This window comes from Thalassophryne amazonica, chromosome 16, assembly GCF_902500255.1.
Source record: "Thalassophryne amazonica chromosome 16, fThaAma1.1, whole genome shotgun sequence".
NCBI lineage: Eukaryota > Metazoa > Chordata > Actinopteri > Batrachoidiformes > Batrachoididae > Thalassophryne > Thalassophryne amazonica.
In genome coordinates, this window is record NC_047118.1 from 88,579,193 (window position 1) to 88,591,570 (window position 12,378).

At 43.3% G+C, this 12,378-nt stretch overlaps 2 long non-coding RNA genes across 2 annotated transcripts; both read left to right on the top strand.

Moving 5' to 3' along the window:
- The first annotated feature begins 4,508 nt into the window (after positions 1-4,508).
- LOC117527777 lies at positions 4,509-4,874 on the top strand. The gene is made up of 2 exons (XR_004565603.1): positions 4,509-4,679; positions 4,720-4,874. It is a non-coding gene; the product is annotated as an uncharacterized LOC117527777 (long non-coding RNA).
- Positions 4,875-11,368: 6,494 nt separating this feature from the next.
- LOC117528210 lies at positions 11,369-11,711 on the top strand. The gene is made up of 2 exons (XR_004565706.1): positions 11,369-11,516; positions 11,557-11,711. It is a non-coding gene; the product is annotated as an uncharacterized LOC117528210 (long non-coding RNA).
- Positions 11,712-12,378: the final 667 nt, after the last annotated feature.

Sequence of the window (12,378 nt, forward strand, 5' to 3'; positions counted from 1 at the left end):
ACCATTGTGGGGCATCCTTAAAGCTGTAGTAACAGTCCTTATTCTCTGTGAAGGCCGTAAAAATTTTCAACGAAAGCCAGATAAATTTTTCTAATGGTTTCCAGCTGCATGTCTCTAACAGTTTCTGAAAACATTCTGATGGAAAAAAAGCCCAAATCATTCCGCCATTTCCTGACAATGAAAATCCGACGAGGGGGCTGGACCAGTCCTCCCACAAGGCGTGCTCACAGGCGAATGACGCAACCGACAGGCGTGGAAAAACTCACGCATGCGCACGAAGGTTCAAGCTTGGCTGACGTAAAAACATATGAATCAAATCCATATAGTTTTTGAAAAAAATAAAAAGGTCAGTTACTTTTCTAACAGACCTTGTAAAACCATTTCACAGTAAACAGGTCTACAGTCATCTGAGACAATTTGCTTAACAACAGATGAGGCCACAAGGTATTAAAAGCAGAACTAAAATAGACAAAAGACGTGCATAAACCACGGTGTCCTCAAGATGCTTTAGGGTCAGATGGGTGATACTATTAATTGCACCATCTGTACCTCATCCATGTCTGTAAGCAAGGTCTATAATCATTACTCTGTTTCTTTGGAACAGGAGTAAGAGGTTAGGAACTGTATGTGTGTCTACAGACTGTTGAAAAACTGGGCACCAAGCTGGAGTGAGCTCTTCTGCACAGGTCTTTAAAATAAAAGCAGAAATTCAGTCCGAGCCTGTGGATTTACCCCAGGCTCGGACTGGTAATCTGTGATTTTGGGCATTTGCCTGGTGGGCCGCTGCACGTTTAGATGTGCGTGGGCCGGCCCTCCCATATTTATAGAGATTATGGAAATATACAGTGTTCTCGAACCGCATGCTGCTGTCAACACGAGGAAAGTCTGTGATCGGTGAAGCTACAGCATTTAATCGGCACCGCTGCAGAGCCACTTCCTGAATTTGTGTCAAAATAAAAGTTCTGTAGTGTTTCATACACGGCGCAGTCTTATTCTAGGTTTCAGTTTTGTTTCTGTTTGATCACACAACGGAGACTTACATCGAGCACAATGATTGACATGACCAACAGCCAGTGACAATGGAGAAGCATACAGGGTGGCCAATCAGATTGCAGGAAGAGCAGGCGGTCGCTCCCGCCCCTGTGAATGGATTGAGTCCTTGGTGCCTGGACTTCTCGCCGCTCTTCTACTGATACAAGGTTGGAATCGTTTCTTTTATCCTAATTAACTTTGCTTTACTTTTGTTAATCTTTAAATGCAACAGCTATGGAATTCAGCTCCTTAATTTGCTGCTGTGTGAATCCTAGCAGTGGTTACACATTACCTCTCTCTCTCTCTCTCTCTCTCACTCACTCACTCACTCACTCACTCACTCACTCACTCACTCACTCACACACACACACACACACACTTTGGAGACACAAAAACTTTTTTCCGCTTGTGTGCTTTTGCTTCCCTTTTGTCAGACCCAGTGCCAGAAAAAAAAAATATTAAGGGGGCAATGAGTTTATCACAGGGGGCGGTGTCACTCCCCCCCCCCCCCCCCCAAAAAAGTGCGCACCGGAGGAGACGTGCGCTCCTGGAAAGCTTGTGTATTTACGCTGCACCGTTGTAAGAGACTAAGAGTGAAGAGTGATGACGGTATTTTTTTAAACTATTATTTGAACGTATAGATGCTCGGTCAAGTGATCTCCTGCATACCACAGAGCCGGTGTTCTGTCGAGATGAGGTGCGCCAACTTTCGACACTCTGAGCTGTGACGTACCTTGGCATTGTCCAATAGGAACGACGCGTCGGGCCAAAACACGGAAGACTCGTGGCAGAAACCACTGATCTCTACAAAATGGATTGGACCAATCCGATTGGTGCAGAAACCACTGATCTGTACAAAATGGATTGGACCAATCCCATTGGTGCAGAAACCACTGATCTGTACAAAACATTAACGTGTGACAGGACTGCTCATTTATAGAGCAGTTTTCTGAAGAAAAATCATTGGAAATGTTTTTTTGTTGTTACCTCAAAATTTCTGATTACTGTTTAAAAAAAAAAAGTTTAGAACACTTGTAATTAAAACAGGTAAATAAATCAATAAATGGTTCTTTAGAAACCTTTCATCTGTATTAAAACCACCTGTTATTTCAGATTAGATAATTTCTTGTTTAACATAAGGAACTCGGACATTTATTTTTAGACAATTAAAATAACATGGAAACTTGTATATTTTTTGAAGTCTGGTAGATTATTTATATCTTATTTCAACCAGAAAAACAAACACTAAATAAATACAAATGTTTATTATAAATGCAAAAGGAAATAATTTAACAATGACTGCAGTGTGATTGTAAAGTACAATTTCTGTGACATTAACCTCATGATGTTATATATATAGTCATTTAAACTTGTAATTTCGTTAAAATATGTAATTGCCTTTAATGTTATCAGGACGCCCCCTCGTGGCGGCGGGTCCGCGTTTTGTACTATGATCAAGGTGAAATGACAGTGAAAGTGTGTGTTCATGGTGTTTAGGTGTATAGTATTTGTTCATTGGGGGTTCAGTATGGACGGGTGGGTGTGCATGTTTGGGGGTGGATTCGTCGGGCCAATAGTGGGCTGGTCCAGAGGAAAAATGCCAGGGCCGAAATTTGTTCCCAGTCCGACCCTGATTTACCCTTACAAACCCTACTAAACAGTAACTTAATTTTATGGGGGTCAACTACCAACCCAACCTCAGTAACAGTATGCGACTGTAACACATGATTACATTCCAAAGAAAAGTCTTGAGCTTCAAACCTGAGAAAAAAAAACATTTAGTTTGTTTGCTTTCTCCAGTTCATCCTGAGTTACAAAACCTTTCCTCTCCAAGCATTTCTCTAATCCATAAAACTGGTAAGGATCCACTAAATCCAGGCTCATATACAACCCCTGGCAATAATTATGGAATCACTGGCCTCGGAGGATGTTCGTTCAGTTGTTTAATTTTGTAGAAAAAAAGCAGATCACAGACATGACACGAAACTAAAGTCATTTCAAATGGCAACTTTCTGGCTTTAAGAAACACTATAAGAAATCAGGAAAAAAATTGTGGCAGTCAGTAACGGTTACTTTTTTAGACCAAGCAGAGGGAAAAAATATGGAATCACTCAATTCTGAGGAATAAATGATGGAATCACCCTGTAAATTTTCATCCCCAAAACTAACACCTGCATCAAATCAGATCTGGATTCAAGGATTCAAAGGAATTTTATTGTCATATGCATAGAAGAACATGTTCCCTGCACAATGAAATGTGTCTACTGCATTTAACCCATCCTAATTGCCAGTAGGAGCAGAAGTCGCCATTAGGCGCCCGGGGACCAGCTCCAGATTTACATCCCTGCCTTGGTCAACAGCAGGGCTGAGCAAACCAAGACCGTCCCATAACAAACGACACACACATAACACACAACACACATAAGCCAGCCCGGTACATAAACATATATTGAAAAGCAAAACACGAGGGAAAAGGAGAAAAAAAAACTCATAGCCGCTGCGTTACACAGCAGCAATGAGGAAAAAAATCCCTATCAGCACAGAAAAACAATAATCACACAGACAAAACAAGGACGCAGGACGACAACCGAGATTTGAAGGTCCAGTTTATCAGAACACTCCGGAGGCAGCCTATTTGGCGCCGTCAACGGCCTTGTCCGACAATCCTGGTGGGGGAGGGGCTCAGCCCTGAGCAGTCCACTGTCCACAGTCAACGTCAGAGCTGGAAAAGCTGAGGGGAGGGAGGATGACCAGGGAGCGAGGCTTAAGTGTTGATCTTCTTGAGGAGGTTTTTTATCACAGCGGCCTTGAAGTGCAGCTGTGTTGGGGAGGCCAAATGAATATCCAGATTAGCAGACACCTGAAAGATTCCAAAGTTCTGAGAACAGAGTGGCTCTCAATGCATCTGAATGTAGAATGTGGTCTTCACAGACGGTCAAAGCGGGTTTCCAGAGCTGCAATCCTACCCGAGATGTTTTCCAGCATGCAGCCACTGCCTTCCCAATCGAATCAATCATGTAGGGCAGCCTGGAAGGCCCAATCAAAGCTGCTTCCACTTTCTTGATTTTCCGGTAAACCAGCGCCATGCCCGCTCCACACAGTAGAAAGCCGGTCACCACCAAGCCAAATATATACACATCTTCGATGTTCTCCACAGAAAGCATGTAAAGGCACATGACCTGCCATCTCCTCCACGAGTCCATCACGTAACCCAACACATGCATCCCGGCAGGACAGGTCGGGTCCTCCGCCCCCGAATGTCTTGTAGAAAAAATAGTGTCAATTGCGTTCAGAGACCACTTTAACAGATCCATTTTTGTCGTTTTCCAGAAGAGCAAAGCTGCAGCCTCACAGACAACACGCCACAGAAGCAGGAAAGATAAGGAGGGAGGGAGAAGAGAAAAGTGCATCTGTCTCGGCCGAGTGCAAGCTGGCAAAAAAAGATCTGCTCGTTGACATTGACCCTATGCCATGACATTGACCCTATGGCTACGTTCAAACTGCAGGCCTTGATGCTCAATTTCGATTTTTTTTGTGAAATGGGATTTTTTTGTGAGGTCGTTCACATTGCAATTAAATGCGACCTGTATATGGCCTGCTGTGTGAATGGCTTAATGTCACATACTATCCCGCATGCTCAGAAGAGGGTACGACGACGTCATACTCAGCGAGTGTGCCCAGTGGAAGAAGAAGAGAAGAAGAAGCATGCTCAGTGTTTGCGGAAGTAAACATGGATGGTAGCAGTAGCAATGGAGTACATCTAGCGATTTTACAGTTGTTGTCCAGCCGGAGCCAGCGCATTTATAACGTTATCATTTTAAGGAGAAGATTGAAAAGGAAAAGAGCCAGGCTTTTGGCCCTGGCATTTTGTGGGGCAGTGGCATCAATGTCTATCCAGAGAAACGTTTGGGTGCGAAGTCGTAGCCAGGAGTGGTGGGACTGTGATGTTAGCGGCTTTTCAGATATGGACTTCATTCATAATTTTCGAATGACAAGGGGGACTTTCATTTATCTATGTGAGCGCCTTTCTTTAGCACTGTCACGGCAAGATACACACCTCCGATGGCCCATATCGGTGAGCAAACACATTGCAGTTGGACTGTACTGGCTGGCAACAGGTGCTTGCTACTGCACGATTGCTAACCTCTTTGGCACAGCAAAGTCTATTGTCTGCTCCATAGTACACAACTTCTGCAGAGCAGTTCGTTGTGTTCTCATGCCCGAGTACATAAAACTCCAGCTAGAGGTTGTTGAAGGCTTCAGGCAGAGATGGGGTTTCCCACAGTGTGGTGGAGCAGTAGATGGGAGTCACATCCCCATCATTGCTCCAGAGGAGAACCACGCAGAGTATTTTAACCGCAAAGGTTGGCACTCGGTGGTCCTGCAGGCTGTTGTGGACCATCGGTTTTGGTAGGATATACTGATTTTTTTTTTTTATACGTAATAGCCCTATGTGCTTTACTTTCTAATTATTTGGTTTAGCCATAACATACTACTAATTAAACATGGTCTTCCAACAGCTTCACAAACATTTATGCTGGATGGCCAGGAAGCGTCCATGATGCCAGGGTTCTCAGGAATTCTCACATCTACACATTGGCAGAGAGAGGAGAACTTTTTCCACCAGTGAGTGTTTAATATACTAGTAATAATGATGTAACATCAATATCCAGTGAAAGAAGATGAAATACTATTATAATAATGTGTGAATCTTCCATTGCTATTACTTGAATATAGATATCTCCTAACATTACTTTCTTATGGTTTCCACATCATGTCTTAAACATTATTTTATTATTTTTAATAGAATTGAAACATTTTCGTGCAGGTGGTGTTGGGGGGTAATTTGGGGTTTTGGGTCTTGGGCCACATGTAGAACGAATCAGTTTTTAAATTAAGCTTTCAATTCATATAGTGGCATCTACATTTTTTTTAAAGGTTACTTTATACTTTTATAATTTATGTAGGTTTTGGAGCACATACTTTTTCACTTTTACTTGAGTAAAGAGATCAAGTTGATACTTCAACTTTTACCAGTATCTATACTTCTACTTAAGTAACAAATGTGTGTATTTTTGACATCACTGCTTTTCAGCAAAAACGTTTCTATCTAATATTAAAAAACGGTGTATCATTTAATAAAACTTGTATGGCGCAGACTCCAGAACATGCCAGACAAGGACCGCAGTGTAACCTTGGGTGACAGACATTTATGTGTGAACAGGTTGAACATATGCGGGTTTGGTTCATCAATATGTGTAAGGCAGGAAACAATGCAGTTGTAAGTGGCTGACATTTACGTGCAAACAGGTTTAACCTAGAGTGGGCCACTCACTTGGTGAATTATGTCCAAACAACACCTTGTGTGTGCATGCTACACAGGCCCTCCCAGAATTCACCATAAGGAAAGCTACAGTCCGTGCTGTGAAATCGGCACAGGTGCAAAAAGCTTTAACAAGTTGGGACATGCCCAGCTCTCCACAATTTCTCTTATAATCACTCGACTGGTAAGCACTGAAAGCCGAGATAGGCATGTCCCAACTTGTCCTCTGATACGTCAAAACGGAGGTGTTCCTTTGTCTCGCTTGATCAGCGAATCGGTCCTGACGTGCGAAGCCTCCACGCAGCTTTCCATGACAAAATCTCTTGTTAAAAATGAAATCTGCCGGAAAATGGTTGATGTCCAGCTCTTGTGATAACCAGAGAAATTGCACACGACAGTCCTGGATCCACAGAGCCATCCATTTAGAAATGATCTGGTGGTTTCTGCCTCTCGATGGCAGCACGGAGCGCAGTGCGCCGAGCACCATTGTGGGGCATCCTTAAAGCTGTAGTAACAGTCCTTATTCTCTGTGAAGGCCGTAAAAATTTTCAACGAAAGCCAGATAAATTTTTCTAATGGTTTCCAGCTGCATGTCTCTTAACAGTTTCTGAAAACATTCTGATGGAAAAAAAGCCCAAATCATTCCGCCATTTCCTGACAATGAAAATCCGACGAGGGGGCTGGACCAGTCCTCCCACAAGGCGTGCTCACAGGCGAATGACGCAACCGACAGGCGTGGAAAAACTCACGCATGCGCACGAAGGTTCAAGCTTGGCTGACGTAAAAACATATGAATCAAATCCATATAGTTTTTGAAAAAAATAAAAAGGTCAGTTACTTTTCTAACAGACCTTGTAAAACCATTTCACAGTAAACAGGTCTACAGTCATCTGAGACAATTTGCTTAACAACAGATGAGGCCACAAGGTATTAAAAGCAGAACTAAAATAGACAAAAGACGTGCATAAACCACGGTGTCCTCAAGATGCTTTAGGGTCAGATGGGTGATACTATTAATTGCACCATCTGTACCTCATCCATGTCTGTAAGCAAGGTCTATAATCATTACTCTGTTTCTTTGGAACAGGAGTAAGAGGTTAGGAACTGTATGTGTGTCTACAGACTGTTGAAAAACTGGGCACCAAGCTGGAGTGAGCTCTTCTGCACAGGTCTTTAAAATAAAAGCAGAAATTCAGTCCGAGCCTGTGGATTTACCCCAGGCTCGGACTGGTAATCTGTGATTTTGGGCATTTGCCTGGTGGGCCGCTGCACGTTTAGATGTGCGTGGGCCGGCCCTCCCATATTTATAGAGATTATGGAAATATACAGTGTTCTCGAACCGCATGCTGCTGTCAACACGAGGAAAGTCCGTGATCGGTGAAGCTACAGCATTTAATCGGCACCGCTGCAGAGCCACTTCCTGAATTTGTGTCAAAATAAAAGTTCTGTAGTGTTTCATACACGGCGCAGTCTTATTCTAGGTTTCAGTTTTGTTTCTGTTTGATCACACAACGGAGACTTACATCGAGCACAATGATTGACATGACCAACAGCCAGTGACAATGGAGAAGCATACAGGGTGGCCAATCAGATTGCAGGAAGAGCAGGCGGTCGCTCCCGCCCCTGTGAATGGATTGAGTCCTTGGTGCCTGGACTTCTCGCCGCTCTTCTACTGATACAAGGTTGGAATCGTTTCTTTTATCCTAATTAACTTTGCTTTACTTTTGTTAATCTTTAAATGCAACAGCTATGGAATTCAGCTCCTTAATTTGCTGCTGTGTGAATCCTAGCAGTGGTTACACATTACCTCTCTCTCTCTCTCTCTCTCTCTCACTCACTCACTCACTCACTCACACACACACACACACACACACACACACACACACACACTTTGGAGACACAAAAACTTTTTTCCGCTTGTGTGCTTTTGCTTCCCTTTTGTCAGACCCAGTGCCAGAAAAAAAAAATATTAAGGGGGCAATGAGTTTATCACAGGGGGCGGTGTCACTCCCCCCCCCCCCCCCCCAAAAAAGTGCGCACCGGAGGAGACGTGCGCTCCTGGAAAGCTTGTGTATTTACGCTGCACCGTTGTAAGAGACTAAGAGTGAAGAGTGATGACGGTATTTTTTTAAATTATTATTTGAACGTATAGATGCTCGGTCAAGTGATCTCCTGCATACCACAGAGCCGGTGTTCTGTCGAGATGAGGTGCGCCAACTTTCGACACTCTGAGCTGTGACGTACCTTGGCATTGTCCAATAGGAACGACGCGTCGGGCCAAAACACGGAAGACTCGTGGCAGAAACCACTGATCTCTACAAAATGGATTGGACCAATCCGATTGGTGCAGAAACCACTGATCTGTACAAAATGGATTGGACCAATCCCATTGGTGCAGAAACCACTGATCTGTACAAAACATTAACGTGTGACAGGACTGCTCATTTATAGAGCAGTTTTCTGAAGAAAAATCATTGGAAATGTTTTTTTGTTGTTACCTCAAAATTTCTGATTACTGTTAAAAAAAAAAAGTTTAGAACACTTGTAATTAAAACAGGTAAATAAATCAATAAATGGTTCTTTAGAAACCTTTCATCTGTATTAAAACCACCTGTTATTTCAGATTAGATAATTTCTTGTTTAACATAAGGAACTCGGACATTTATTTTTAGACAATTAAAATAACATGGAAACTTGTATATTTTTTGAAGTCTGGTAGATTATTTATATCTTATTTCAACCAGAAAAACAAACACTAAATAAATACAAATGTTTATTATAAATGCAAAAGGAAATAATTTAACAATGACTGCAGTGTGATTGTAAAGTACAATTTCTGTGACATTAACCTCATGATGTTATATATATATAGTCATTTAAACTTGTAATTTCGTTAAAATATGTAATTGCCTTTAATGTTATCAGGACGCCCCCTCGTGGCGGCGGGTCCGCGTTTTGTACTATGATCAAGGTGAAATGACAGTGAAAGTGTGTGTTCATGGTGTTTAGGTGTATAGTATTTGTTCATTGGGGGTTCAGTATGGACGGGTGGGTGTGCATGTTTGGGGGTGGATTCGTCGGGCCAATAGTGGGCTGGTCCAGAGGAAAAATGCCAGGGCCGAAATTTGTTCCCAGTCAGACCCTGATTTACCCTTACAAACCCTACTAAACAGTAACTTAATTTTATGGGGGTCAACTACCAACCCAACCTCAGTAACAGTATGCGACTGTAACACATGATTACATTCCAAAGAAAAGTCTTGAGCTTCAAACCTGAGAAAAAAAACCATTTCGTTTGTTTGCTTTCTCCAGTTCATCCTGAGTTACAAAACCTTTCCTCTCCAAGCATTTCTCTAATCCATAAAACTGGTAAGGATCCACTAAATCCAGGCTCATATACAACCCCTGGCAATAATTATGGAATCACTGGCCTCGGAGGATGTTCGTTCAGTTGTTTAATTTTGTAGAAAAAAAGCAGATCACAGACATGACACGAAACTAAAGTCATTTCAAATGGCAACTTTCTGGCTTTAAGAAACACTATAAGAAATCAGGAAAAAAATTGTGGCAGTCAGTAACGGTTACTTTTTTAGACCAAGCAGAGGGAAAAAATATGGAATCACTCAATTCTGAGGAATAAATGATGGAATCACCCTGTAAATTTTCATCCCCAAAACTAACACCTGCATCAAATCAGATCTGGATTCAAGGATTCAAAGGAATTTTATTGTCATATGCATAGAAGAACATGTTCCCTGCACAATGAAATGTGTCTACTGCATTTAACCCATCCTAATTGCCAGTAGGAGCAGAAGTCGCCATTAGGCGCCCGGGGACCAGCTCCAGATTTACATCCCTGCCTTGGTCAACAGCAGGGCTGAGCAAACCAAGACCGTCCCATAACAAACGACACACACATAACACACAACACACATAAGCCAGCCCGGTACATAAACATATATTAAAAAGCAAAACACGAGGGAAAAGGAGAAAAAAAAACTCTCATAGCCGCTGCGTTACACAGCAGCAATGAGGAAAAAAATCCCTATCAGCACAGAAAAACAATAATCACACAGACAAAACAAGGACGCAGGACGACAACCGAGATTTGAAGGTCCAGTTTATCAGAACACTCCGGAGGCAGCCTATTTGGCGCCGTCAACGGCCTTGTCCGACAATCCTGGTGGGGGAGGGGCTCAGCCCTGAGCAGTCCACTGTCCACAGTCAACGTCAGAGCTGGAAAAGCTGAGGGGAGGGAGGATGACCAGGGAGCGAGGCTTAAGTGTTGATCTTCTTGAGGAGGTTTTTTATCACAGCGGCCTTGAAGTGCAGCTGTGTTGGGGAGGCCAAATGAATATCCAGATTAGCAGACACCTGAAAGATTCCAAAGTTCTGAGAACAGAGTGGCTCTCAATGCATCTGAATGTAGAATGTGGTCTTCACAGACGGTCAAAGCGGGTTTCCAGAGCTGCAATCCTACCCGAGATGTTTTCCAGCATGCAGCCACTGCCTTCCCAATCGAATCAATCATGTAGGGCAGCCTGGAAGGCCCAATCAAAGCTGCTTCCACTTTCTTGATTTTCCGGTAAACCAGCGCCATGCCCGCTCCACACAGTAGAAAGCCGGTCACCACCAAGCCAAATATATACACATCTTCGATGTTCTCCACAGAAAGCATGTAAAGGCACATGACCTGCCATCTCCTCCACGAGTCCATCACGTAACCCAACACATGCATCCCGGCAGGACAGGTCGGGTCCTCCGCCCCCGAATGTCTTGTAGAAAAAATAGTGTCAATTGCGTTCAGAGACCACTTTAACAGATCCATTTTTGTCGTTTTCCAGAAGAGCAAAGCTGCAGCCTCACAGACAACACGCCACAGAAGCAGGAAAGATAAGGAGGGAGGGAGAAGAGAAAAGTGCATCTGTCTCGGCCGAGTGCAAGCTGGCAAAAAAAGATCTGCTCGTTGACATTGACCCTATGCCATGACATTGACCCTATGGCTACGTTCAAACTGCAGGCCTTGATGCTCAATTTCGATTTTTTTTGTGAAATGGGATTTTTTTGTGAGGTCGTTCACATTGCAATTAAATGCGACCTGTATATGGCCTGCTGTGTGAATGGCTTAATGTCACATACTATCCCGCATGCTCAGAAGAGGGTACGACGACGTCATACTCAGCGAGTGTGCCCAGTGGAAGAAGAAGAGAAGAAGAAGCATGCTCAGTGTTTGCGGAAGTAAACATGGATGGTAGCAGTAGCAATGGAGTACATCTAGCGATTTTACAGTTGTTGTCCAGCCGGAGCCAGCGCATTTATAACGTTATCATTTTAAGGAGAAGATTGAAAAGGAAAAGAGCCAGGCTTTTGGCCCTGGCATTTTGTGGGGCAGTGGCATCAATGTCTATCCAGAGAAACGTTTGGGTGCGAAGTCGTAGCCAGGAGTGGTGGGACTGTGATGTTAGCGGCTTTTCAGATATGGACTTCATTCATAATTTTCGAATGACAAGGGGGACTTTCATTTATCTATGTGAGCGCCTTTCTTTAGCACTGTCACGGCAAGATACACACCTCCGATGGCCCATATCAGTGAGCAAACACATTGCAGTTGGACTGTACTGGCTGGCAACAGGTGCTTGCTACCGCACGATTGCTAACCTCTTTGGCACAGCAAAGTCTATTGTCTGCTCCATAGTACACAACTTCTGCAGAGCAGTTCGTTGTGTTCTCATGCCCGAGTACATAAAACTCCAGCTAGAGGTTGTTGAAGGCTTCAGGCAGAGATGGGGTTTCCCACAGTGTGGTGGAGCAGTAGATGGGAGTCACATCCCCATCATTGCTCCAGAGGAGAACCACGCAGAGTATTTTAACCGCAAAGGTTGGCACTCGGTGGTCCTGCAGGCTGTTGTGGACCATCGGTTTTGGTAGGATATACTGATTTTTTTTTTTTATACGTAATAGCCCTATGTGCTTTACTTTCTAATTATTTGGTTTAGCCATAACATACTACTAATTAAACATGG